General features: G+C 43.5%; 1 protein-coding gene across 1 annotated transcript in view; it reads right to left on the bottom strand.

Annotated features, from left to right (window-relative positions):
• pde1cb (phosphodiesterase 1C, calmodulin-dependent b) overlaps positions 1–27,279 on the bottom strand; it is a 581,476-nt gene that overhangs the window by 227,295 nt on the left and 326,902 nt on the right. The window lies entirely within an intron of this gene.

Genomic DNA, 27,279 nt, shown 5'->3' with positions numbered 1-27,279 from the left:
CTCTGACATGTCCTCCTTCTTCCTTAACCGAGGTTTTCCACCCACGGTCGTTGACAGGGCCCTCAACCGTGTCTGGCCCATCTCCCGTGCATCCGCCCTCACGCCTTCTCTTCCCTCCCAGAAACATGATAGGGTCCCCCTTGTCCTCACTTATCACCCCACCAGCCTCCGCTTTCAAAGGATCATCCTCTGCCATTTCCGCCAACGCCAGCATGATACCACTACCAAACACATCTTCCCTTCACCCCCACCCACCCCGGCGGCATTCCGTAGGGATCGTTCCCTCCAGGACACCCTGGTCCACTCCTCCATCACCCCCTGCTCCTCAACCCCCACCTATGGCACCTCCCCATGCCCACGCAAAAGATGCAACACCTGCCCCTTCACTTCCTCTCTCCTCACCGTCCAAGGGCCCAAACACTCCTTTCAAGTGAAGCAGCATTTCACTTACATTTCCCCCAACTTAGTCTACTGCATTCGTTGCTCCCAATGCAGTCTCCTCTACATTGGAGAGACCAAATGTAAACTGGCAACCGCTTTGCAGAACACCTGCGGTCTGTCTGCAAGAATGACCCAAACCTCCCTGTCGCTTACCATTTTAACACTCCACCCTGCTCTCTTGCCCACATGTCTGTCCTTGGCTTGCTGCATTGTTCCAGTGAAAACCAACGCAAACTGGATGAACAGCACCTCATCTTCCGACTAGGCACTTTACAGCCTTCCGGACTGAATATTGAATTCAACAACTTTAGATCTTGAACTCCCTCCTCCATCCCTACCCCCTTTCTGTTTCTTCCCCCTTCCTTTTGTTTTTTCCAAAAAGTTATATAGATTTTTCTTTTCCCACCTATTTCCATTATTTTTAAATCTTTTATGCCCCGCTAGTCTTTCAACCCCACCCCCACTAGAACTATACCTTGAGTGCCCTACCATCCATTCTTAATTGGCACATTCGTTTAGATAATATCACCACCTTCAACGCCTCTGTGTTCTTTTGTTCTTTTGTCTGTGACACCTTTTGTTTATCTGCTCCTATCACTGCTTGCTTGTCCCTACAACCACACCACCCCGCCCCCCAACTTCTCTCCCCACCACCACCCCCACCTTAAACCTGCTTATATTTCACCCCTCTCCTTATATTCGCTCAGTTCTGTGGAAGGGTCATGAGGACTCGAAACGTCAACTCTTTTCTTCTCCGCCGATGCTGCCAGACCTGCTGAATTTTTCCAGGTAATTCTGTTTTTGTTTTGGATTTCCAGCATCCGCAGTTTTTTGTTTTAATCCAGAGATTACTACTTTTGAGGTACTGTTTTTAATCTGCTTCCTAGCTCCCTAAATTCTGTTTGCAGGACCTCATCCCTCTTTCTACCTATGTCGTTGGTACCATTATGTACCACAATCTCTGTTTGCCCTCCCCCTTTAGAATGCCCTGCAGCCGTTCAGTGACATCCTTGACCCTGGCACCAGGGAGGCAACATACCATCCTGCAGTCACATCTATGGCCGCAGAAATGCTTGTCAGTTCCCCTTACTATCAAGTCTACTACTACTATTGCTCTTCCCCTCTTTTTCCTCCCTCCCTGTGCAGCTGAACTACTCTCAATGCCATGAGCGTTGCTGCACTCCCCAGAGGAACCGTCATTCTCACCGTTTTTCAACACAGAAAAACGGCTCTCATGTGAGATGCACCCTGGGGGTTTCCTGGCTACCTGCCTGACACCTTTCTTCTGACTGATGATCACCCATTCCCTCTCTGTCTGCACTTCCGTAAGCTGTGGAGTGACCACGTCTAAAAATGTGCTATCCACAAATCTCTCAGCCTCACGGATGCACCTCAGTGCCACCAGCTGCTGCTCAAGCTCTGAACCTTGGAGCTCAAGTAGCTGTAGCTGTGGCACTTCCTGCACACGTGGTTGGTCAGAGCACAAGGAGCATCTAGGAATTCCCACATGTTGCAGGCAGTACATAACACAGGACTGAGCTGCCCTCCCATGCCTCTAGTTGAAAAAATCCCTTAAAGTTAAATACAGTAAAAAAAAATAATTATTTATGTACTTTAAATGAAAACTAGAACTCTTACCTTTCCTTAGCTTAACCTGTTTTAATTTGGAGAAAAACTGGAGGAGAACACTTACCCACTACTCACCAATCAGCTCTCATCTTTGTGCTGAAGTCACTTTTTGAAGTGACTCGCGCTGGTTCCGATCTCTCCGCCGGTCTCTCTTGCTGTCTTGTGATGTCACTCTTGTTATTTTCAACAAGAACTCACAGCAGGACACTTTTCCCAGACTGCTTTATCGCACTGCTGACTGCAGGACACTCTTCCCAGACTGCTTCACCGTGATGCTGACTGCAGGACACTATTCCCAGACTGCTTCAGCATGATGCTGACTGCAGGACACTCTTCCCAGACTGCTTCACCATGTTGCTGACTGCAGCACACTCTTCCCAGACTGCTTCACCATGATGCTGACTGCAGCACACTCTTCCCAGACTGTTTCATCGTGATGCTGACTGCTGGACACTCTCCCTAGACTGTTTCACCATGATGCTCACTGCTGGACACTCTCCCCAGACTGCTTCACCATGATGCTGACTGCAGCACACTCTTCCCAGACTGTTTCATCATGATGCTGACTGCTGGACGCTCTCCCTAGACTGTTTCACCATGATGCTCACTGCTGGACACTCTCCCCAGACTGTTTCACCGTGATGCTGACTGCTGGACACTCTCCCCAGCAGTTAGGAGAATTCCATGTGGAATGCCCTACCAGAAACAGTCTTTGAGGGAATTTACAGAAATAGGAAATGGGAAATGAGTTATTTACAGCACAGAAAGAGGCTATTCAGCCAATTATATCAATGCTGGCTCTCTGCAGAGGAATCCAAGCAGTACCATTCCCCCATTCCTCCTGAGCCCTGCAAGTCTACTTACTTCATGACCATCCAGTTTCTTTTTGAAATCATTCATTGCCTGTTCTCCCATTACACTCATGGGTCGCAAGTTCAAGGCCACAACCATTCACTGCTTGAAAAAGTTATTTTTCATATTCCCCCTGTGTCTCTTGCCCAAAAAATTGAATCTCTGTCCCTTGGTCCTGTACCATCATTGTCTACCTTATCCTAACCTGCCATAATTTTGTACTCCTCTATCAAATCTCCCCTCAAATCACCTTTGTTTCAAAGAGAACAATCCTTGTTGCTCCAACCCAACCTTGCGATTAAAATACTAAATTGCTGAAACTGTTCCGGTACATCTCCTCTGCACCCTCTCATGGGCCCTCACATCCTTCCTAAAATGTGGTGATCAGAACTGGACACAATTCTAGTTGTGGCCTAACCAGAGGTTTATACAGGTTCAGCATAACTTCCCTGCTATTATATCTAATACCTCTATTTATGAAGCCCATATATTTTGCTGAGCACTCTCTCAATTTGTTCTGCCAACTTCAAAATCTAAAATCTATATGCATGCGCTCTCAGGCAAAAAATAAAAATTTAGAATGGTATGGAGAATGGGACTGATTGAATAATTCTTTTGGAGAGTTGTTACAGGTGTAAAGGGCTTTGGTTATCTCCTCTGTGCTATACAGTTCAGTGATTATTTTCTCCTGAGGTTTCATACTTTTCTTCCAATAATGGTCTAGCATTGGTGTTTTTGCTTATGGTAAAGTAATGTTAGACTAGTTAATTAAATATCAATTGGGGCAAGTATAATACAGGAATACGTTTTTTTTTAAATTCATTCACGGGATGTGGGCTTCGCTGGCTGGGATTTATTGCCCATCCCTTGTTGCCTAGTATTAATGTAATTACACAGAGCAGGTCCAAAGCATTATTTAAAATTAACTGTTTATACAATGTATTAACCAGATTCTAAAAGAGGGAATAGGGATTTTCTTTTAGGTAGGTCAAGAGTGGGTAGCTGAGACTTATTGCATGCAATTCCAACACCACATAGGAACTTCAGGACACATCATCTGTCTTGATGAACCATGTTTGTAGGAAGTTTCTCCAGCTGCTCAAGTTTGAACTCAGGGTTTCTGAGCTTGAAGGATAGCTGGAATCACTGTAGAGAATCAGGGAAGCAGAGAGTTTCCTAGATTGTTTGTTCCAGGCAGTGAGAATTCTGGTTACCAGATGAGTGACCATCTGGAGGCAATAAATGCAGGGGTGTGTATCATTTTCAAACAACTTTGGAGACTACTGGGACTGACAGCACCTTGAAGGAATACAATCTTGACTATGGCACCAATGGGCAACTGACTGCACAAGTGGGAACAGGAAAGAGTAGAAATGCAGATGTTATAGGAGATTCCATAGCTAGGGGACATAGAAGCATTCCTGTAACTGTCATCCTACATGGTGGGTTGCCTCCTCCATACCAGGATAAAGGACATCTTGGAGAAGGTGCAGAATTATCTGCAGGGGCAAGGGGATGAGCTAGAAGTTGTGGTAGACATCAGTACCAACAACAAAGTGAGGGCCCTATAATCAGATTTCCAGTGCCTACAAAGGAAGTTAATACAATCTAGAGGAGTTAATATTGTTTTAAGAAAGGGAAATCGTGTTTGACAAATTCATTAGAATTCTTTGAGAATGTAACAAGTAGGGCAGATGAAGGGGTACTTAGTAGATGTAGTGTACTTAGATTTCCAAAGGCATTCATCAAGGTGCAAATAAAAGATTACTACACAAGATAAGAGCCCTTGTTATGGGGATAGCATATTAGCATGGACCAAGGATTGACTAAGTAATAGGAAACAGAGAGTCAGGGTAAATGGATCATTTTCAGTTTGACAAACTAACAAGTGGAGTACTACAGGGATCAATGCTGGAGCCTCAACTATTTACAATCTATTTTAATAACTTAGATTTCAGAAAACACTGTATCACAGCCAAATTTGCTGATAATAGAAGAAGTGTTACACCTGGAAAAGTTAAGAATTTCTGATCACAAGTGGTTGCATGGGTGAACACATTTTGCCACTTTATAATCAGAAAATGTATTCACTTTCACTGAATAATGTGTAATGTCGTCTTTCAGCTTCATTTATAGGCTTTGCAAGTCCTCCACTGCATTTCCCCCTGCCCCTCCACCCCACCCCCAGCAATTCAACTGGACCAGGCATGAATCTAGAGGGAGAAGTGTGTGTGGCAGGGACGTTCAGAGCTTCGTGCAAGCACTCTCCCATGCACGCAAAGCTTTCATCCATCACACCCATCTCACTGTCCCAAGCATTTTCAATGCTGCCTACTGGGGTTCTCTTTCAGTTGTTCACATGAGCTGACCTGCATCTCTGCCAACCAACTGATGGCACCCCCATGCAGCACCTGTGCCTGTCCAACATGAGGCTCCCCTCACTTTCAATTTCTGCAAAATGGTTGTAGCAAAGTTTTTGATAAGCTCCCCCATCCTATCCCCTCCCCCAGTCATCCATATCCTTTCTCCCATCACAGTCCACCCCTCTGGCATCACTCTCCACCTCCCCACCAGTACCCTAAAGCCCGAACCCTTCTACTTCATGAATATCCAGGTCAACGTCCACGTTCCTTACCTTCCTGAAAATCCCACCCCCATCCATATTGACCTCCCTGACCTATCCTTCCTACTCCCAGGGTCCGTTTTTGCCTCCGTGTCCCCACCAACCACCCTCGCTGCCCCTTCTACTGGTACTGACACACCCTCACCCTCCTACCCTACAGGCTCCCTCTGCCCCTCTCAAACTCATCTTTCCATCCTACCACATCCACCCTGAGTTTGGTCCACAGGAAGGAAGTCATTGACTCCACAGACTCCTCCCTTGCACTTTCACCTGGATGGTCCACCCATACCGTCAACACCTTCCTCCCACCCTTACACCTTCTTCCACACTTACTTCTTCCTCCACTCTTACTTCCTCCTCCCCCCGACACCCTCTTTCCCCCTCTGAACTTCACCCCCCCCGACACGTTCACACCACCCCCAGCCTCTTCCAACCGCACCCCCCAGTATACCTTCCTTCCCTACCCAGACCTAGATCATCCTCTCCCCTCCACACCCTCGCCAACCATCCATGCAAGCCCATGGTGAAGTCTGTGAAGTTTGAAAGCCTCAGCAAAGTCAAAGCTGCTCAAAGACCCCCCACCCATTCCAAGAGCTATTTTACAGTCGAGCCCTGTGCATGAGGGTCCACCCAACATATGATGCACGTGTTCCTCCAAGGTCCAGTAGCTGCAGGCCTCCAGCATATTTTTCTCCTTGGATGTCCGTGATCTGAACAAAGCCCTAACAATAAGCACCGACTTCTACACATCATGCTTACCCTGGCATGTTCTGGGTTGGCATGTTTTCCCGCCATGTAACGGTAAATTGGGCATGGGAGGGCGATTCCGGTCGGGCCTTACTTTGCATCCCATTAGCAGAAATTGAGTTCATGCCGGCCTCCAGCAGAATTCATGATCCACCATGGTGGGCATCATTGGATGATCCCACTGTGATTTCACGCCGGGGTGAAACCAATTTCTCCCTCTCCTGCTAAATTCTCCACCCCCGCCTGCCACGATGGCCACTGCAAACAGCAGCAAACGATTCCGCCCTTAGCGTCTGCAAAGGATATAGGTATGTTAAGTGAGTGGGCAGAAATTTAACAGATGGAATTAAATGTGGAAAAATGTGAGGTTATCCAATTCTGTTAGCCTTGTCTAATCTTCACATATACCTTTTGGTAGGATTTTTAACTTTTGGCAGGTAGGGTGAGCAAATTGTCCATGTAACGTCAAGGCAATTTGCTTTTTCTCTGATTCTTATCATCTGATGCCATTAATACTTGTCGAACATTCTGTTGAGAAATATCAGAGTTTGTTAAGGGGATTCAATAATGTGCTGACTGCGCAAACTGCAGATCCACTGACTTACCAATTTTAATTGTCGTCATGCTCCATGTCAGGTTTCATTTGTGCCTTTTCATAAAATGTTTGCTCAACAGCATATCTCAGTAGAGACTATGTCATTAGTTATAAAATGACTTACTTCAGCTATTTTATATAGAATTACAACACTTTTTAATGCCCTCAGTGTGCTGTCATCACCAAACATAAAGCAAGTAACACTTTTATATTCCTTTAACTTGCGTCGATCCTCACTTTAGCAACCAAGACAACATTTCGACCAATTGTTCCACATAGTGTTGAATTGCAAGCACTATCCAGCATTGCACAATTAAAGGAGTCCATGATGAATACATTCATTACAAGACTAAAATTCCTTGTAAGCCATACAATTCATTCATTTGAATTATCAATGCCATGTGCCATTTCAAGAGCCTGTCTACATGAGACACTTTAGCACAATCCAAAAGCTAATACAAATCCAGAAATTCCAAAATTAAATTGTGTCTATCTTTTCTAATAATCTTTTGAAGTTCATGTTATGTTTTTTCCGAAATCTACCAAAATGTAACCATGTCTAATCAGCATTTAACAGATCATCTTTCTTGTAAATTTCATCCAAGAGCATGAAATAAAGGTCCAAACCTTCAGCACTATCAAACTGATGGGCATCCATTTCACAAAACACTTTACTTCTGATTTTACTTCTTATAGGAGGTGAAAGTGCCAAGTCCAAACCTTGTCTCCCCTTCTTTGGGAATAACCTGTGTCCATATACGCACTTCATTATTCCATTGGTCATATGGTTCAGACTCTGGGAACATTGAAGAGTAATCATAACCCATCATATAAACTTGCTTTCGGCCATTTTCCACAATGGCTATTAATTTTATGTCTGATTTTTTTCTTAGCTTCCAATCTTCATCACCTTTAGTCAATTGTCTTGTGCTATCATATTATAATCCAGAAAGCAAGCTGGTGTAGGATAGAACTGGTATCAATCTTTTATAAGCATTTATTTACAGTTATAAATTACAAGCAAACACTCCTCACCCCAAAAACCACAGTGTGAGTCAATGTCTATTTCCTGTGGCACAAGTGAATTCCCAGTTAATGCCCACCTCCAGCCCACAGTTAAACACAATTAATATACAATAGATACAAAGGGAAGAGTTTGGGTTGGTCTGGCAAGGAGCCGACATTGATACAATGAACCAAATGGCTTCTTCTGTGCTGTAAGCTTCTATGATTCTAATAGCTTCTCCCAAGTTTTTTCTAATCCTTATGTTTCTACCTTGCTGCTTCTAAATTAACGCATACATATATATTATATAGCATCAAGGGTTGCTAGGCAGTGAGCTGAACACAGAAATGCGTTTAAATTATCTTGTGAGTGGCTTCATTCTCCAGTTTCAATGGCATGCCTGCATGATTCTTAAAATGTTGGCATCAATCGCACAGCATTTTGGAGCACTTGTTTTAAATGTCATCCTGGCATCTAATTCATGAGCAAGTGGTGGCTAACTCTGGGGAGAAACCAGAAGAGAAGAAAATACCCTCCTCAGCAAATGTAATTCTTGCGGTCTGTCCTGTTAGCTCAGTCATCATGATATCTCCTCAAGATTGCTCTAAGTAAAGGGCTAAGAATGTTGGATTTCTTCATTTACAAAATTGAGCAGATTTTTCTTTCACAGCAGATGATATCCAACCACATCTTAGATATTTTGAATGGCGGCCAAATTAAATAATTTGGCTGAACTTTAAAGGATTTGAAAACTTAGCAGCTTTTCAAAATATCACCCATTATGTGGTATTATCAGTCTCCTGCTGGGGTGTCTAGCTAGCTTGGCAATTACACAATCACCATGGGAAGAAATTTATTTGTAGGTAGGCACGTGCCCGACCCGATAGGGTGTAAAATCGCACGAGAAGATGTCAGGCGAACGTCCCGACGTTATCACGTACTTGTGATATTTTGCTCGTCAGGCACGTGCAAAAGTCGGAAACACGTCCACCAACAAATAAGAAGGCAACTAAGCCCATTAATGGCGCTATTGTCTCCGATTTTTTGTGGCCCGTCCAACCTTACAACTGGCGGACAGGCAAATTGGCCAGGCGGACTTTGTATTTTTCACCAAATCTCAACCAAGTGCGAGATGTGGTTTCCATTATTAAATAAAATAAAAATAAAAATCTGTGGACAGCATTTTATCATCTATATGTTCAGGTGCCTGGTTGTGATGCTTGGACATTTTTTTTCTGATTTTCAAAATTTCATTTCATGGTTTTCAGGTCTGCAGCTACCTGAGGCAGCTCTCTGCCTTCAGGGAGCTTTCCCTCAGTGCTTGCCCATGCCCATGTTGATGTCATCGCCCGCCCGCTCTCCTCCCGCCCCCACCCCGGCAGCGCTGAGGTTTTCAGCGCGCACTTCACACTGACTGCCCGTTAATTGGCCAGCCAGGTGAAATTGAGGCTGGGGGCTGATCATGGGCGGCAGCCATTTCCCGGCCGCTCCCTGACCTGCCGATCATGCCCACCTGCCGAGCTGACAATTCAGGCCTTTATCAAACAAACATGATGATTAGTTAGCACAATACAAAACTACCTTTAAACTAAAACAAAGAACAACCAAATGCCAGTACTCTCATCAGAAAATTGGAGGTTTTAATTTGGCTTCAATCCTTAGTATATTCAACCATTCTTGTGCACTTGTTTTCTAACAAGCTAATTGTACTGGCAAAATTACTCTGAAGGCGAAGAGCTTCTGAAGAAACACTTTGACATGTTGAAAAAATATTGATCATGAATCGTTAGGCACCAGGCATTCAGCCTCATGCCGAGGCATTTCTTTTTGGCTCCTTAGAAAACCTAAAAACTGCTACAGTAACCTATACCTTTCAGTATTTGTGAGCACAACATTTTAAATGGGGTTTCTTCGTTACGTGGGATGGTAATGTGCACTGATGTGCAAGCATGCTGTTCTGTAAACATTATACAATAATGAACTGCAATGTGGCACAACATATTGGAGCACCAGCCTGGTGACTGGCCACATGCTCAATTCTCCCCCATTCTGCTGGGTCCCTAACTTTAGCTGCAATGCTATGGAAAGTGCTGGACTCAAGCGAACTAGCTTTCACCTCTATCCCATCCCCTTTCATGGAAGGTGGAAATTAAACAGGAGGCCCATCTGTGCTGTTAGGTGTCCACTGTCAACAGATTAATGAACCAAGATCTGGGAGACAGCCCTAAGGGAAAAACGTAGAGGGTAAATATATGCCAAAAGCAAAAGTAATAGAGCATTGACAATGGAGTTTTGCAGCAGTGCCACCTGTACCTCATCAATATTATATCTTTGGTAAAAGAGAAACACTTTAATTCAAAAAATACTTTCATCAAAAGGTAAAATACTTAAATTATTTTTGTACTAGATTAATTTCTGTCTTCCTTTCATTATCCATACATAGGTGACAAGGGCAGATTTATTGCCCATCCCTCATTATCTTGAACATGGTGATTATTTGTCCAACTGTGTGGCTTTCTAGGCCACTTTAGAGGGTATTAACTATCAACCTGTGCCAACTATGTGGTAGACCAGACTGGATGAGGGTGGCAGGTTTCCATCTTTAGAACTTTTATAATAATCATGTAGATTTCAAGGGTTTTTTTTGGTGCTAGCCTACAAATTACCAGGTGTATTGCATTTATTTTACAACATGCCGTGGCAATAAATAAAGTTACAATCTCTGGATTACTAGTCCAATACCAAAACTACAACATTACTATACCCTGTTTGCATTGTAATCTAATAGACTATTGGTTGTCAACTGAAAGCCTGTTTTAGACGTTCTCAGTATGATTGCGAATACCATCATATATCTCCTGAGTATATTATAAAAGCCTTATCTGCCAAATATCAACGTCCTTGACCATTGTCTTGTGTCCTCAGCCTCCATTTTAATATTCATTTTTTTTTAAGTTATGACTTTTTAAACCCTGCAGAAAACACTTCATAATTTCTTGCATAATTTTTCAAGTGCCCTGCTCATAATAAACAGTTCCTAACACATTCCATTAGTAAACTCCTACACACTTGACGTGACAATTACGCATAATGCCTTGCACAGACAGGACTGCAACATACAGGAACACAGTCAATATGCTAGATTTGCTAATGCGGATGCCAGAAATGATATATCAAATTGTAACAACATCTTCTCAGATTAAATGTGGAAGGTTGGATAGTAACAATAGAGTCCAACCATACTGTTCCATGAAATTTATGGTAGCAAGATGATTGAAGGCATGGGATAGCAATCTCTCCTTCAAATTGACCTGTATTTAATGTCCCAGTGCAAGCATTGAGGTTGTTTCTTAATCTTATTCTCCATTGCATCGTGGAACAGAGTTGTGTATTTATTGCTTGCAAATAATATTGTAACTTCTCTTTTATTTCTGGAAGCTAAACCAATTTCTGATATCAATATTATGCATCAGTGAAGAAAAGTCAAGTTTAATGCAGCTGTGTAATATGGCCATTCATCCATAAATATTTTGAGATTGGATCAATTATTCACCCAATTTTCTTTCAAAATTTTTGAAAGGAATTTTAGCTTGTGTTTGGATCTCGCATTATTATATACCATCCCCTACACTCTACTCTCCATACTGCTTTAGTGTTCTTCTGATACAAATCAACAGGAGATGTTTGAGTCTGTCTACATCTTCAATGGCAAGGCTGGGATAAGGGCGAATGCATGATGAGTTGTCACAATGATCTTACAATCCTATTCTACCATGCTATCAAATTTATATTTTAACCAGGTTAGAGGTTGTTGTTTCTGGCAAATGAATTTTTACACACTGACTAGAAAAAAAAGAGACAATGACTTGGTCATTTTGCAACCTTGAAACTGCCACATACTCAACAGTGATGAAAAAGTCAATGAAACAATAAATATGGAACAATCCATGGATTGATGAACGATGCAATCAACATTTTCTTTTATTCTCTCATGGGATGTGAGCATCACTGGCAAGACCAGCACTTGTTGCCCATCCCTAATTGCCCTTGAGATGGTTGTAGCAAGCACCTTTTTGAACTGCTGCTCATCTGATATTGATTTTTCTGCAGTGGTTTGGTACAACTGAGTGGCTTCCTAGGCCATTTTAGAGGACAGTTAAGAGTCAATCAAATTGGGATGGGATCTGATCAGGTAAGGATAGCAGATTTACTTCCCTAAACGACATTAGTGAACGAGATTTGTTTTTACAACAATGCATGAAAGTTTCATGGTTACCATCACTGAAACTAGATTTCAATTCTAGGTTTATTAATTAATTGAATTAAAATTCCAACAGTTGCTATGGTGGGATTTAAACACTTGTCCTCAGAGCATTAGCCTAGACCTGAATTGCTAATCCAGTGGTATCAGTATAGCACCACCTCCCATCAATAATACAAGTAAAGAAAAAGTATGCTGACATTTGAGAGGGGAGAGGCATCTGCTAACATTCTTCATCTTAATGAGGACAGATGACGAGAAGAAAATGAAATACTTTCCAACTTAAGGTATCAAGAACCTACTGCATGTGCTCCTCCATCAGATATCATAAAATTAAAAGCAGAACCAAGTTCTTCTGCTTATTAGTGGGCACTGTAGTAGAAGGGTTTGGTACATACAGGTTTAATGTGGGACTGAGTACAATAGTGCCCACATGGTGATGTAGGAAGGCACATAACCTAGACCTAGGGTCAGCGTGGTGTTGGCCAGTGATGTGTTAAGACCTATGATCCAGATGGCTCCATACCTTGTATATAGTTACAAGTAGTTAATAAAAACTTGGGGTTAACATACAGAAGACTGTGAAGACTTCGTTAACAGACACGTTCTGCAACCAACACCATCCCAACATAGAGGCAGCATGCAGTCAAAAACTCTCAAACTCACAGAAATGCTGAAAGATTTAGCAAAAGGACATCTTCAATGAATTCTGAACTGAAAGAAGCTCCCATCTGAAGCTATAGACACTGAGAAATTCACCAGAAAAGGCTCCATTGAGAATCGCCTGGAAGCTAAAGGCAGAAGTTTTATTGCAGCAGAAGACTTTGTACAATCTCCCTTGGAAGTCCAGCTTCAGCAAACAGAGATCTTAGCCGACAAGGGTGACCTACATTCTTTTACTTTCCAGGCTGCAGCCAGTCATGAGAAGCCCCTTTTACTAATCCGTCAAAAGCACTATTGAACAAAACTTGTCCTAATTCCAATCCCTGACTCTTAAACTCAACACATGGGGGAGAATTTACTCCCTGTCGGGGAGTGGGAGCGGGTGCGCACTCAGCCGATCGGCACCCGCGATTGGCTGGGCCCCGCCATTTTACTTGGGCGGGCCAATTAAGGCCTGACCAGCCCTGTGCGGGTGGGGGGAGGAGGGAGAATTAGGGCCTGCATTCTTTCACGCATGCGCGCAAAGGAGTGCAGAAATCTCCCTGAGGCACAGAGCTGCCTCAGGGAAATTAGTTTAAGTGCAAAAAAAATTTAATAAAGAAAAAAAAATTCAGACATGTCCCCTCATGTGAAACTGTCACATGAGCTGGGACATGTCTATTAATTTTATAAAAAATTTTTTATAAGACTTTAAAACCCTTCATGAAACCTCATCCCGCCCAGCAATGAGGTTTCATGAGAAATGCAAAGGTCGCCTGGGCTCTTCGCCTGCCCACCAACCTTAAAGTTGGACAGGCAGCTCAGTTCATTGTTTCAATTGATAGTTAATTGGCCTTAATAGGCCTTTGACAGCTCAGCTGCGCACGCCCGCCAAACTGAAAATCTGAATGACGTGCGGTGACATCAGGACACATGCCCGGCGTCATCGCGCGTCATTTTATGCCTTGGCGTAAGTGCTCCGCCCCCCACTCACCGAGCCAAGCATTCTGCCCATGGTCTCCGAGTTGAGAAAACAAGGGAGCCTCGTGACTGTCTGAATCCTTAAACAGCAAGGGCAGAATTTTGCCATCAGCGACTCAGGGAGGGGCCCACTCACCAACGCATAAAATGACGCAGGATGATGTTGGGCGGAACCCCCGACATCATCCCGCCCCATTTAAATTTTCAGTAAGGCGGGCCCACAGCAAAATCAGCTGTGCGCCTGCCGACCTGTCAATGGCCAATTGAGGCCATTAATAGGATCACTTAAACAATTATAGGACCTGCCGTCCAACCTTAAAGTTGGCGGGCAGGCCAAGAGCCCCAGCGACAAACAGATAAAACATGAAACCTCATCCACAATGCAGAGTTCTAAAAAGTTTAAGAAAGTCTTACTGTAATTTATGAACATGTCCCATCTCATTGTCACATGAGGGGGACATGTTAGGGATTTTTTTTTCTGTTTTTAATCTTTTTAAAAGTGTAAGCGATCTCCCTGAGGCAGCACTTAGCCTCAGGGAGATGTGCGCTCATTCGTGCTTTTGGCGAATCCCCCCGCCTGCACAGGAAGCGAATAATTGGTCTGCCCACGTAAAATGGAGGTGGAGCCCACTTCTCCGGTGGGGATTGGCTCCCCACCTGCCAAAGATTGGGTTGGGCCCACTCGCCCAACGGGCCGACAGGCAGAAAATTCTGCCCCAAGTCTGTGGTTTATTTAAAAGCCTCGCCATTACTCACAACACTACATTGTTAATTAAACCAAATTGTTAGTTAGCTGACCCTTGCAGCCATTGTTGAAAATCTTCTTCCACAAGTGCACCACTGCCATTTTGCGCAGCCCATTAGAACCAGCAAGCACTGGAAATCCAATGTCCTGCAGCATACAGCAATGCCATCTTGGAAGCCTGCAAACTTTTAAAGCTGTACCCACACTTCTAAAATCTTCAACATGGATCACAATTCTATACTTCAAAATCTACTGAGACTCACCCAAAGCCCAAGCCAGTCACAGAATTGGAGTCTTTGAAGGAAAAGATTTTAAAGATACAGCAATGCTTCAGGTTAAATTTTAAAATCTGAAGCGGAACAAGTAAATACACTTCTTTACACAATAGGGGCAATTGCAGATGACATGATAGGATATGGCATGATAGGATAGGGCATGATAGGATATTGATGAGTCATCCACCAAAAATGAGGAGGTTTCAAAATCCTTTGATGTTTATTTCAACTTGAGGTCCAGCAAAATATTGGAAAGAGCTAAATTTTATAAGAGAGTCCAACTGCCTGGAGAACCTGTCAATTCTGACATAAATGATCTCGACAGCATGACAGAGGGGTGTGAATATGGCAATTTAAAGTCTGAGCTCATTGACGACAGAATCGTGATGGGCGTTGCGGATGTTTCACTCTCTGACTTCCTGCAATTTAAAGATGATCCTACCCTAGACAAGACAACCCAGTGAGGGAGGCTGTTTGAATGACATGAACAACACAGGACAATCCTAAATGGACAGAATACTACATGGGGCAGAAGGCAACCTCAGTTCAGCTTATCGCACCACAAAGGTTCAGGGATAAATCAATTCAGGGAAAGCAAATCCTGAACCGCCCAGCAGAGCAACCTTGCTGGTTCTGAGATGCGAAGTGCCCTCCCAGGGAAGATCAGTGTCCTGCAAGTAGAGCCCAATGCTTCCATTGCAACAGAGAAGGACACCCTGGCAAGTTGTACAAGTCAAAATCCCAACACTACACATTAGCCCAAAGGTAATCCACAAGGTTAAGACCGAAAACTCAGAAGAGGCGCAGCCATGCTTCTTGGGTAACATCAAAGAATGCGGTTCCTCATTTTGGACTGTTGACATCCTAGTAAATGGTCACCTAACAAATTTTAAATTAGGTTCAGATGCCAGCATGACAATCCTATCAGATGAAGAACCATGGCTCAAAGGCCTCTGGCTTCCATAGATGGACACACCACTCCATGGAGCAGGGTCAGTCCGATTTCTGGTCATTGGCATGATCCTGGAACCACAGAGGTATGGCAGCAAACAAATCTTTGAGCAGATGTACCTTATCCATAACCACCTTTTCTCTCGCCTAAACAGGGATTTCTGCATAGCCCTGGGTCTCCTCCAAATGGCGGAGGATGTAATGACTACAAAAAATGTTGGGAAAACTCAGCAGGTCTGGCAGCATCTGTGGAGAGAGAAACATTTCAAGTCCATATGACTTTTTCAGAGCTAAAGAGAGAAGCAGAGTCATTTGTACTCGAAACATTAACTCAATTTCTCTCTGCACAAATGCTGCCAGACCTGCTGCGTTTTGCAGCATTTTCTGTTTTTATTTCAAATTTTCAGCATCTGCAATATTTTGCTTTTATCAATGTAATGACTACTACTGTCATTAACCAGCCAGAACAGCATGCTCAGACACTAAAGACTTGGATTTCACCTTCAGCCTCTCTTCTCTATTTGCGGAGCAGGTTTGTCCATTATCATTACAGGCCCCAGAAAGTTCCCAATGGTCAGACCAATCTACCACCCACAAAATTATCATGGCACCTCAGGTGGAAGTAGTACCAGAGAATGATCGGCAGTCTGAGAAGCCTCCAACTACAGTGATGGTTTAACTGGTTGACACATCAACCACTGTGCACACACACAGCAATTTCCAGCCAGCCTGCCACAACCAAAAGAGATGCAGGAACCTGGTAGCACTATATCACCATCGACAACAAAAATCAGAGGTAAGCATACCACTCAACCATCTTCTTATCACAGGAACGCTCTTCCTGAGCCTCAGAGGGCTTCCACAAAGTCCACAGGGAAAAAGAAGAAAATAGCAGCACCAAGGAGATGAACACCATCTCGCCACCTCGCAAGAAACAATTGAGAGTAACAGCAATCACACATCAACACAACAGCCGAGACAACCAATTATTCTTCAACCCAAAGCAATGGAAGAAAAGAATGAAAGCATAACCAAAGGCCAGTCCAACCTCCAAGCCAACATTGAGAACCAGAACCAACAGAACCTACCACTCCTCTGACCAAATGGTGAACGAGATGTGGAAGGATTATACGGCCCCCAGACTGCCTGAACCTCTAACTGGGAGATGGGGTACTGTGAATGTTATTAATGCTAATTCTGTAATAGCAATAATGTTGGAATCATATTAAGGCTGTAACAATGAAGTAAATGCATAAGACTTACAACAATGTAAGCAAGCTCAAAGTTAACTAATGTAAATCTATATCCGGGGTAAAGATTTGGAGGCTGGTATAGAAGAAAGGTCTGGTATATACAGGTTTAATGTAGGACTGAATACAGTACCACACACACGGTGATGTAGGAAGGCACATGACCTAGACCTAGTGTCAGTGTGGTGTTCCATACCTGTACCCTTTACTATTTAGTTGAATATTGTTACATGTAGTTAATAAAGGGTGGAATTTTATGGCCCCATTATAGCCAGGGCAAGGCTGTAAAGTTCAGTGAGCCGTTCAAAAGTCCATTGGCTTCGGCAGGACTAGAAAATCCCGCCAGCTGGACAGGTCGTAAAATTCTACCCAAACACTTGCTACTAACATACAGAAGACTATCATTATGAAGGCTTCTTTAACAGACATGTTCTGCAAGCAGTGCCATTACAATATGGTGGCACTAAGGCCACTGAGCCAGAAGGAGTTCCAGGATGTTGACATGGCAATAGTGAACGAATGGCGGTATACTTCCAAGTTAGGGGTGTGTGGCTTAGACAGCTCAGGTGGTGGCTTGTGGATTTGTCTTCCATTTCAGAGATTTGAGCACAAAATACTGATCTGACACTTCTGAAAGAGGGCTTCACTGTCAGTGGATATGTGAAACCAAAGTCCCATTTGCCCTGTCAGGCGAATGTAAAAATTCTCAAGCAATGTTTTGTAGAAGAGCAGTTATTTTTCCAGAATCCTGGGCAATAACTATCCCTCAGCTTTCATAACTGAAACAGATTATGTTGTCATTATTACGATGATAGTAACATAGAAACATCGGAAACTGAAGCAGGAGTAGGTCATTCGGCCCTTCAAGCCCGTTCCGCCATTCAATATGATCCTGGCTGATTCTCTATCTTTACACCATACTCCATGCTCTCCCTGATGCCTTTAGAGTCCATAAATCTATTTCCTTCTTAAATATATTCAGTGAGTTGGCCTCCAAAGCCTTCTGTGGTAGAGAATTTCACAGGTTCACCACCCTCTGAGTGAAGTTTCTCCTCATCTCAGTCCTAAATGGTTTAGCCCATAACCTGAGACTGTGACCCTTTGTTCTAGACCCCCCAGCCAGAGAAAATATCATCCCTGCATCCAGTCTGTCCATTCCTGTCAGAATTTTATATGTTTCAACGAGATCTCCTCCCTTTCTTCTAAACTCCAGTGAATACAGGCCTAGTCAGCCAATCTCTCCTCATGCAACAATCCTGCCATCCCAGGACTTAGTCTGGTGAACCTTTACTGCACTCATTCTATGGCAAGTATATCCGTTCTTAGATAAGGAGGCCAAAACTGTACGCAATACTCCAGGTGTGGTCGCACCAATGTCCTGTACAGCTGCACTAAGACATCCTTGCTCCTGTACTCAAGTCCTCTCACAATGAAGGTCAACATACTATTTGCCTTCTTAACTGTGCACCTGCATGCTTGCTTCCCTTTGTACATCAACATTTCCCAATCTATCACCATTTAAATAACACTCTGCCATTCTGTTTTTCCTACCGAAGTGAATAACTTCACACTTATCCACGTTATACTGCATCTGCCATGTTTTTGCCCACTCACTCAACCTGTCTAAATCACTCTGAAGCCTCTTAACACACTCCTGATTTCTCACATTCCCAATGGTGTGGGGAGCATTTGACTGTACACACATGGCTCTGAGGATATCACAAATGTCACTCACTGGGAAGTTGTACTTGCGTTACAAAGTTCCTTCAACAAGCAGTAAGTGCAGTGAGAGTGACTGCCCTTGTCATCAAGGCAGCATTTGACCAGGTCTGGCATCAAGGCACCCTAGCAAAACTGAAGTCAATGACTGGAGACATGCCTAGCACAAAGGAAGATGGTTGTGGTTCTAAAACAGAAAATACTGGGAAAACTTATCAGAGCTAATAGCACCTGTGGAGAGAAAAAGCAGAGATAATGTTTCAAGTCTGTATGACTCTTCTTCAATATTTTGCTTTTATCTAAGATGGTTGTGGTTGTTTGGAGGTCAATCATCTCAGTTCCAGGACTTCGCTGCAAGAGTTCCTCAGGATAGTGCCCTAGACACAACCATCAAAATGACCTTCCTTCCTTCATAAGGTCAGAAGTGGGGATGTTCGCTGATGATTGCACAATGTTCACGACTCAAATACTGATGCACTCCATGTCCAAATGCAGCAAGAACTGCTCAATATCCAAGCTTGGGCTGACAAGTGGTATGTAACATTCATAAGAACATAAGAACTAGGAGCAGGAGTAGGCAATTCAGCCCCTCGAGTCTGCCCCGCCATTGATAATGATAATGGTTGATCTCATTTCGGCCTCAACTCCAATTTCCTGCCCTCTTCCCATAACCTTTCAACCTATTACTAATTAAAATGATGTCTATCTCCTCCTTAAATTTATTCAGCGTCCCGGCATCCACTGCACTCTGGGGTAGTGAATTCCACAGATTCATGACCCTTTGAGAAAAGTAATTCCTCTTCATCTCTGAGTTAAATCTACCACCCCTTAGCCTAAAACTATGGCCTCTCATTCTAGAATGTCCCACAATGGGAAATATCTGCTCCACGTCTACTTGTCTATCTCCTCTAGCAATTAGATCTCCTCTCATCCTTCTAAACTCTAGCGGTTATAGGCCTAAACTGCTCAATCTCTCCTCATAAGACAAATCCTGCATCTCTGGAATCAATCTAGTGAACCTCCTCTGAACCACCTCCAGTGCAACTACATCCTTCCTCAAGTAAGGGAACCAAAACTGTGCACAGTACTCCAGGTGAGGTCTCACCAATGCCTTGTACAGTTGCAACAACATTTCCCTATTTTTATACTCTATTCCTTCAGCAATAAATGCCAAAATTCCATTTGCCTTCCTTATTACCTGCTGTACCTGTATACTAGCTTTCAGCGATTTATGCACAAGAGCACTCAGATCCCTCTGCACTGAAGCATTCTGAAGTTTTTCTCCAACTTTTTATTCTTCCGACCAAAATAGATAACCTCACACTTATCCACATTAAACTCCATCTGCCAAACTTTGGCCCATTCACCTAACCTGTCCATATCCATTTGTAAATTTCTTATTTCTTCCTTGCAACTTACTTTCCAGCCTATTTTGGTGTAATCTGCAAATTTAGCTATAGTATCTTCTATCTCTGAATCCAAGTCATTAATATAGATTGTAAATAGTTAGGGCCCAAGGACCAAACCCTATGGCACCCCACTAGTTACAGCTTGCCATCCAGAAAAAGACCCATTTATCGCAACTCTCTGCTTTCTATTGGTTAGCCAAACCTCTATCCAAGCTAATATATTACCCCTAACTCCGTGTGATCTTACCTTGTGTATTAATCTTTTGTGCGGTTCCTTATTAAAGGCCTTCTGGAAGTCCAGAGATACTACATCTACAGGATCCCCATTATCCACTTTGCTTGTCATATCTTCAAAGAACTCATGCCACACAAGTGCCAGGCAATGATAGTATCCAACAAAAGAGAAGCTAACCATCATCCCTTAACAATCAATAGCATTACCATTGCTGAATTGCCCACTATCAACATCCTGGGGATTACAACTGACCAGAAACTTAACTGGACTAGCCATATAAATACTGTGGCTACAAGAGTAGGTAAGAGGCTAGGAATCCTGCAGCAAGTAACTCACCTCCTGACTCCCCAAAGCCTGTACATCATCTATAAGGCACAAGTCAGGTGTGATAGAATACTCTCCACTTGCCTGGATGAGTGCAGCTCCTACAACGCTCAAGAAGTTTGACATCATCCAGGACAAAGCAGCTCGCTTGATTGGCACCACATCCACAAACTTTCACTCCCTCCACCACCGACGTACAGTAGTAGCAGTGTGTACCATCTACAAGATGCACTGCAGGAACTCACCAAGCCTCCTTAGACAGCACCTTCTAAACTCACGGCCACTTCCATCTAGAAGGACAAGGGCAGCAGATGCATGGGAAAAACACCACCTGTATGTTACCTTCCAAGCCACACACCATCCTGACTTGGAAATATATGGTCGTTCCTTCACTATTGCTGGGTCAAAATCCTGGATCTCCCTCCTTAACAGCATTTTGGGTGTACCTACACTATAGAGACTGCAGTGGTTCAAGAAGGCAGCTCACCACCACCTTTTCAAGGCAATTTGGGATGGGCAAAAAATGCTGGCCCAGCCAGCAAAGCCCACATCCCATGACTGAATTAAAAAAAAGTGCCAGACACATGTCAATGAATGGTCATGATCCTTGCAGCAACCACAATGATTTCACCCTTCGCCAGTCAGTCTTTCCTGTTCTACTTGAGCCATTATTACAAATCAGAAGCTGGCTACTTGGTGACAATTGCTACCCACCCTATGCATGGCTCATGATTCCCTTCCACCACCCTACTACATCTTGACAGTGTGCAGAAAATGAGAGCCGCTCTGCTAAAAGGAATGTGGTGGATTAAAGCACTGATGTTCAAAAACAACAGTCCACTGCCTGGACTACTCACAGAGGGCCCTGCTATACTTGCTAGATCATGTCTTCAACTTCATGATGATTGGTTATGTCTTCCACATCCTGGCTGTAATGAAGGAGCAACCCTTCCCGCAAAGCCTTTGGCAAGGACTTTGGGAGGAGAAACAGGAGAAGGAGGAGGAAAAGGAGGAAGAGGTTGAAGGAGGAAGAGGAACAGTGGGAATAGGAAGAAGGGAGGAGACTTTCACGGCTTCATCACTCCAGACTGTAATGACTGGTTAATCAAACTCTGATTTCCCTAAAATCAACCACACATCGCTGCTGCTCCATGATTCGTCATCTATCTTTTCCACTGTTATGCGTTTTGTGACTTGTCTCGTGGCCTAATCTATACTTCGAAGGTTTCCCTCTTAACATGAGTAACTCTGACTCAGCTACTTTTTAAACGCTATGTACATGATAAGCTATCGGGTAAGTACATCTCTCTTGAATACATGATGTTCCATCTGCTCGACAAAGTCTCTAGCGCATGACTTCTTTTTTATTCATTCACAGGATGTGGACTTCGCTGACTGGGCCAGCATTTTATTGTCCATATCTAGTTGTCCTTGAGAAGGTGGTGATGAGCTGCCTTCCTGAACTGCTGCAGTCCATGTAGTGTAGGTATACCCACAGTGCTGTTAGGAAGGGAGTTCTAGAATTTTGACCCAGTGACAGTGAAGGAATGGTGATATATTTCCAAGTCAGGATGGTGAGTCACTTGGAGAGGAACTTCCGGTTCATGGTGTTCCCATCTATCTGTCACCCTTGTGCTTCTAAATGGTAGTGGTCATAGGTTTGGAAGGTGCTGTCTCAGCAGCCTTGACTGCTGATGTGACTGTTACATTATGATACACATTAGCATAATTATTAGCCCATTATACAACACCTCCCCCAAAGTATAAGTTCAACTTCTTTAGTAACAACGTTAAACTATTTCTTAAACTATTTACATCACTTTTTCGAACTTCTATAACCTCCTTCACTGTTACAGGTTCCATCCAACTCCAACTCCTACCCATGCTCCTCCCCCGAAGTCACTGCTATGAAGGATTCAATCTTCCACAGTATTCTCAGTTCTCTAGGAGGACATTGTGGATACATGTGGGTGCTTGTCTATTCCTTGGAAGACAACAACATCAGCGAAATGAGATAGCAGCTTTCAGGGACTGCTGGTAATTGGACTATGATCTCCATGACAGCTGAACTGTAAGGATCATGGAACCTTTTCAAAGAAAGACCGGTCCAAGAAAGATGACTGAAGGACATCAACACTTGCATTCTCTTGAACAGCAATAGGATAGACTAGCATTAGCTGAGGAAGCTTCTGTTCCCTCTTAATACACCAGAGAAAGACCTGAGGAGATCAGTGTCTTCAACTCCAGTAAAGAATTTCACAGCTTTATTGTTCACTGCTGCACCGAGGATGAAAAGGGTATTCAATCTCAGATTTGAATAAATCTAGATGACAAGAAGACGACTGACAAAATTCTGTAGACATTGCATGGAATTAAGAAGATTTGTCTTCCTGACAACACTTCGGAAACTACTTTTACTTTCTGTAGATAGTGGTAAGACTGTCACACTCCCTTCAGTCTAAGGCTGCTCCACTGGTAGGCAATGGGGTGACTGTGTCAGCATAAGAAGATATAATTTTCAGCACTGGAATGAATCTCCAGAAGTAAATCTAGACAAAGTTCTTGTATAGACTTTTCAGCTGTAGAAGCTCTGAAGGTTTGGCCCTGCTTCTGTGCTGAAGGACAAGATTAATGGAAAGAAAATTTTCTGATGAGATTGAAGTGTGGGCATCAACTTACTTTCACCCAATGCTCTGGCAGTGTGATACTCCACCAAATCAATATTTTGTTCTCCCTGGACAACTCTCTATGTTCAGCCAGTGAAATACAATGCATGTCATTGGTGGGTTCAGTGGGACAAAAATCCAAATTCTGCTCTTTGACAGCAAACACAGCTGACTCCTCAAAGAAAAATGGAGACTTTGTATGCTTCAGCAGTAGATTCAAATAGTGTACCAGTCTCTAGGAGCTCATCTTCCAAAGGATCACTTGGTGCTACAATGGCTTCTTTCTCATAACCTTCTTCAGGAAAGAGTGGAACCTAGGTACAGAAGGTCTTCTTGCAGATGGCCACCATCTGCTGCAGTACCTTCTGTGTCCACATCTTCAAAAGGAACTGAGAGATCCACAATCTCAATCTCCTCCCGGGATCTAGTGATGGCATCTCTGTGATGTAGAGTGTCCCACTGCTCAATGAATAAATCTTACCAACTGCTGTTGAACGAAAAGTCATCTGTTCCACACCCAACTTTGGAAATTCCGCCATGGTAGGCATCCAGTAGTCCCCCTGTAGGTCATCATCTACTTTTTCCAGAATGTCCAGTTGTAAACATACATCTCCACTCATTAAAGATATGCTTTGCTTGTAAATCACATTGGGGGTCTCAACAATCTGTTGCAACCCTTGTGGCGAAGGTTGGTGTGACAAGAACTGGCTAGCCAATACAGGTCAGTACGAAACAATTCGACAGATTCCCCTGGTCTTTGGGATCCCTGATTGAACACGCTCACTCGATTACAAGGTTCCATTTCGGACTAAAATATGCGTCAAACACTTTTAGGACAGCTTCGAAGTCTCCGGAGATCACTTTTGCCCCCTATCTCAAGAGGGCGTAATCAGCAACAGGCCCTATGGCATAGAGGAATGAACGAACCGGGTGCTTCTGCCCTTTGCTTTGCAATCCCAATGCTCCTCGAAACCTTGTGTTTCTTCCGCAACTCCCAATGATGGCCTCTCTGTGGGCTCAAGGGATTTTTGAATGACCATCGAAGGGGCAGGGACTCCATGGCTGGTGCCATCATCATTTCTGATTCTTAATTGTCTCTCACCAAGCTAAGTTTTCATACTCTTGCTACAAATAAGTCTTTTTCCACTTTCTCACCATGGGTGTTCTGTCGGTGGCACAAAATCATTGTTAGATTGGTATCACCATTGCTGCTATCATATTTTGTGGCTTGTCTTGTGGCCTAAACTTTACTGTGAAGTTTTCCCTCTTACCATGAGTAACTGTGGTCCAAATCAGGTAGGTTACTTCAAACTACTTTATTAACACTATGTACATAAGCTAGATGGCAAGTACATCTCTGTTGAGGACAGGCTGTTACATCTGCTCTACAGAGTCTCTAGCACATGACTACTGATGTTACTGTTACACGATGATATACATCATTAACCATTTACACTACATTTCAGGCCATCACAGCATATTTTTGCCCAAAATCTTATTTTATCCAAGAACACTTCCAATTACACATATAAAACTTAACTACTCACTTTTGTGCATTCCCTTTGTGTCTGTCTGATGGGTGTCTTTGCCTGTTTCAGTGCTCCTATGCAATGTTATCCAAGTAACCACAGCATAGCTAGTGGAAGGCTACAAACTTTTACTGGGGAAGATTGCAGATTGCCATGCAGGGCAACTTCAGAGTTGCAGAAGAAACAGTTCTTAAGGTACTGAAGAGCATTGAGTTTGCATGCCAAAGAGCAGAAGCACCAGGTTAGTTCATTCTGGGGCTTGGAGGCCTGGCTTTGGACTGCATCACCTCAACATTGGTGACAGCAATCTGCCTTGCTTGCCTGGCAGGTTGCCCCAAGAACATTGGTGGCCTTGTCATAACCAGCACCCTGTTCCCCCAGCAAGACAAGTACAAGACTTCATGGCAATGGTCCAAATACTGGCATCTGGTTGACGGCATCATCCTTAGAGCAAGGAAGTACAAGAGAGGTGCACATCGTTCACACCACGACAGGTACTGACAACTGCTGGACTGATCACTGCCTTATCTGATCTACCATCTCCACTGGCCTGGCAACAGAAGCATTGCCACACGAAAATTAACATGGAAAGCCTCAAAGATCCCACCAGGGCAGCCCTTTTCAAAGCTTAGTCAGCACCTCGCTGCCAATCTTTCAATCTCCAGCCACCAGGAGCTACAGTGTGCTTCAAATTCACACTATTCCTTTACCACAGCAATATCTGTACAGACATATAAATCAATGAAGATTTACTACCATCTTGACACAAAGGCTTCACGCTTGGGACTGTACAGTTGCATACAGCTTTCTTCCAGTGAATTCCTGAGCATTCACTTGACGCTTTTTACCCAATTCGTATCTTTCCCCAAAACACCCAAAATCGCACTCCAAACTCAGTATCCCAGTAGCATTTCTGCTAAACTGATCACTTTATTGAGTTCTATAACTGACTATTCAGTCAACTACCACCTTGTAATGTTTTCTTCTCATGTAGCTGAAAACCCCTCTCTTCACTCTCTGACACACACTGAACCCTCCCTTCTGTTTTTTTTCCTGTGTCTATGTTCCTGGACCACTGTTGCTAGGTAACAGAAAAAAAAATCTACTTTGTGTTTTCCTCCCCACAATCACTAAACTCCTAACCCATTTATTTACCTTCAGGGGCTGTAAAACCTCATTAAAAATGTATATGTATACAAACAAAACCAACAGACCTGCCCTTTCACTCAGGAGTTCATCCAGATTTCCCAGCACCAAGGTTCACAAACAAAACCCAAATTGAGTTGGAACCCTTTTTACCTTACTTAACACACAAATATATATATTCAACTTAAAAAATTATACATTGTTCTTAACAATAGGAACATAGGAAATAGGAGCAGGAGAAGGCCATTTGGCCCATTGAGCCTGCTCCGCCATTCAAACAGATCATGGTTGATCATTTAACTTTATGTCATTTTTCTCCACTATCCCCAGGTTCGTTCATTCCTCTACGCCATTGGGTCTGTTGCCTCAATTTGTGTCTTGAACATGCTCAATGATTGAGTTTCCGCAGCCCTCAGGGGTAGAGAATTCCAAAGATTCACCATGCTCATCAGCCTTTTCCTGTACACCACCCCATCTAAGTCCTCATCTGAATTCTCTACAGCAAGATTCATCTGTGACCTCATCCTCTGGGAAGTCGCCACATGTGCTATTCTTTCCCCTCTGTTATGTTTGCTGTCCACTTGTGCCCGGTGGCCAGCATGTCAGTGACCACATGCTCATCATGCCTCTCCATTCCCCTCAATAGTACCTGCAATGCCAATATTTGATGGTGGTGTCAAACCTATTGCTGATTCTTGTTCATTAGATGTCTGTTCTTGTTTGCACCTCTCCAATGGCCAGGCGGAAGGTCTTGGGCATAAGTATAAAAGGAGAAAGTTGGGTTGAGGGAAGGGGAAAGTGAACTTCATGCCAAATTGCACAATGACGATGAAGTGGGGTATGAAATCGTGCATAAGGCAACAACATACTTTCATCCTGGATAACTTCAGCATTGCTGGCCGTGGTGGCCTCAGTCACTGCCTATGCAAAACACCACAATGCTGTTCCTCCACGAGGATCAGGGGATGCAGGCATGTTTGTTCCCTCCAAGTTATCTGTTGTTTCTTCCTGTTATGTGCAACTGTGTCCCTCAAGAGAGAGGGAAGTGTGTTGCAAGATATGTGGGTGATCTGACCATCATAGCTGAATAACTGGTATTACGTGGAAGCTGTGAGATGTGAGTGTGAGGCTTGCAGCAATGGAAAGTTTGCAAGGGCGAGGGGGGAGCATCTGAATTTTAGGCATGAGGCCTGATTGCCTACTGAGAATAAAGTGGGTGCGGTACATTGAGCAATGTGAGAAGGCGGCAGTGC

The sequence above is a fragment of the Carcharodon carcharias genome, chromosome 6 (genome assembly GCF_017639515.1).
Source record: "Carcharodon carcharias isolate sCarCar2 chromosome 6, sCarCar2.pri, whole genome shotgun sequence".
NCBI classification, from domain to species: domain Eukaryota; kingdom Metazoa; phylum Chordata; class Chondrichthyes; order Lamniformes; family Lamnidae; genus Carcharodon; species Carcharodon carcharias.
Note: the sequence above shows the minus strand (reverse complement) of the source record. Positions and strands in the feature narration are given on the sequence as shown.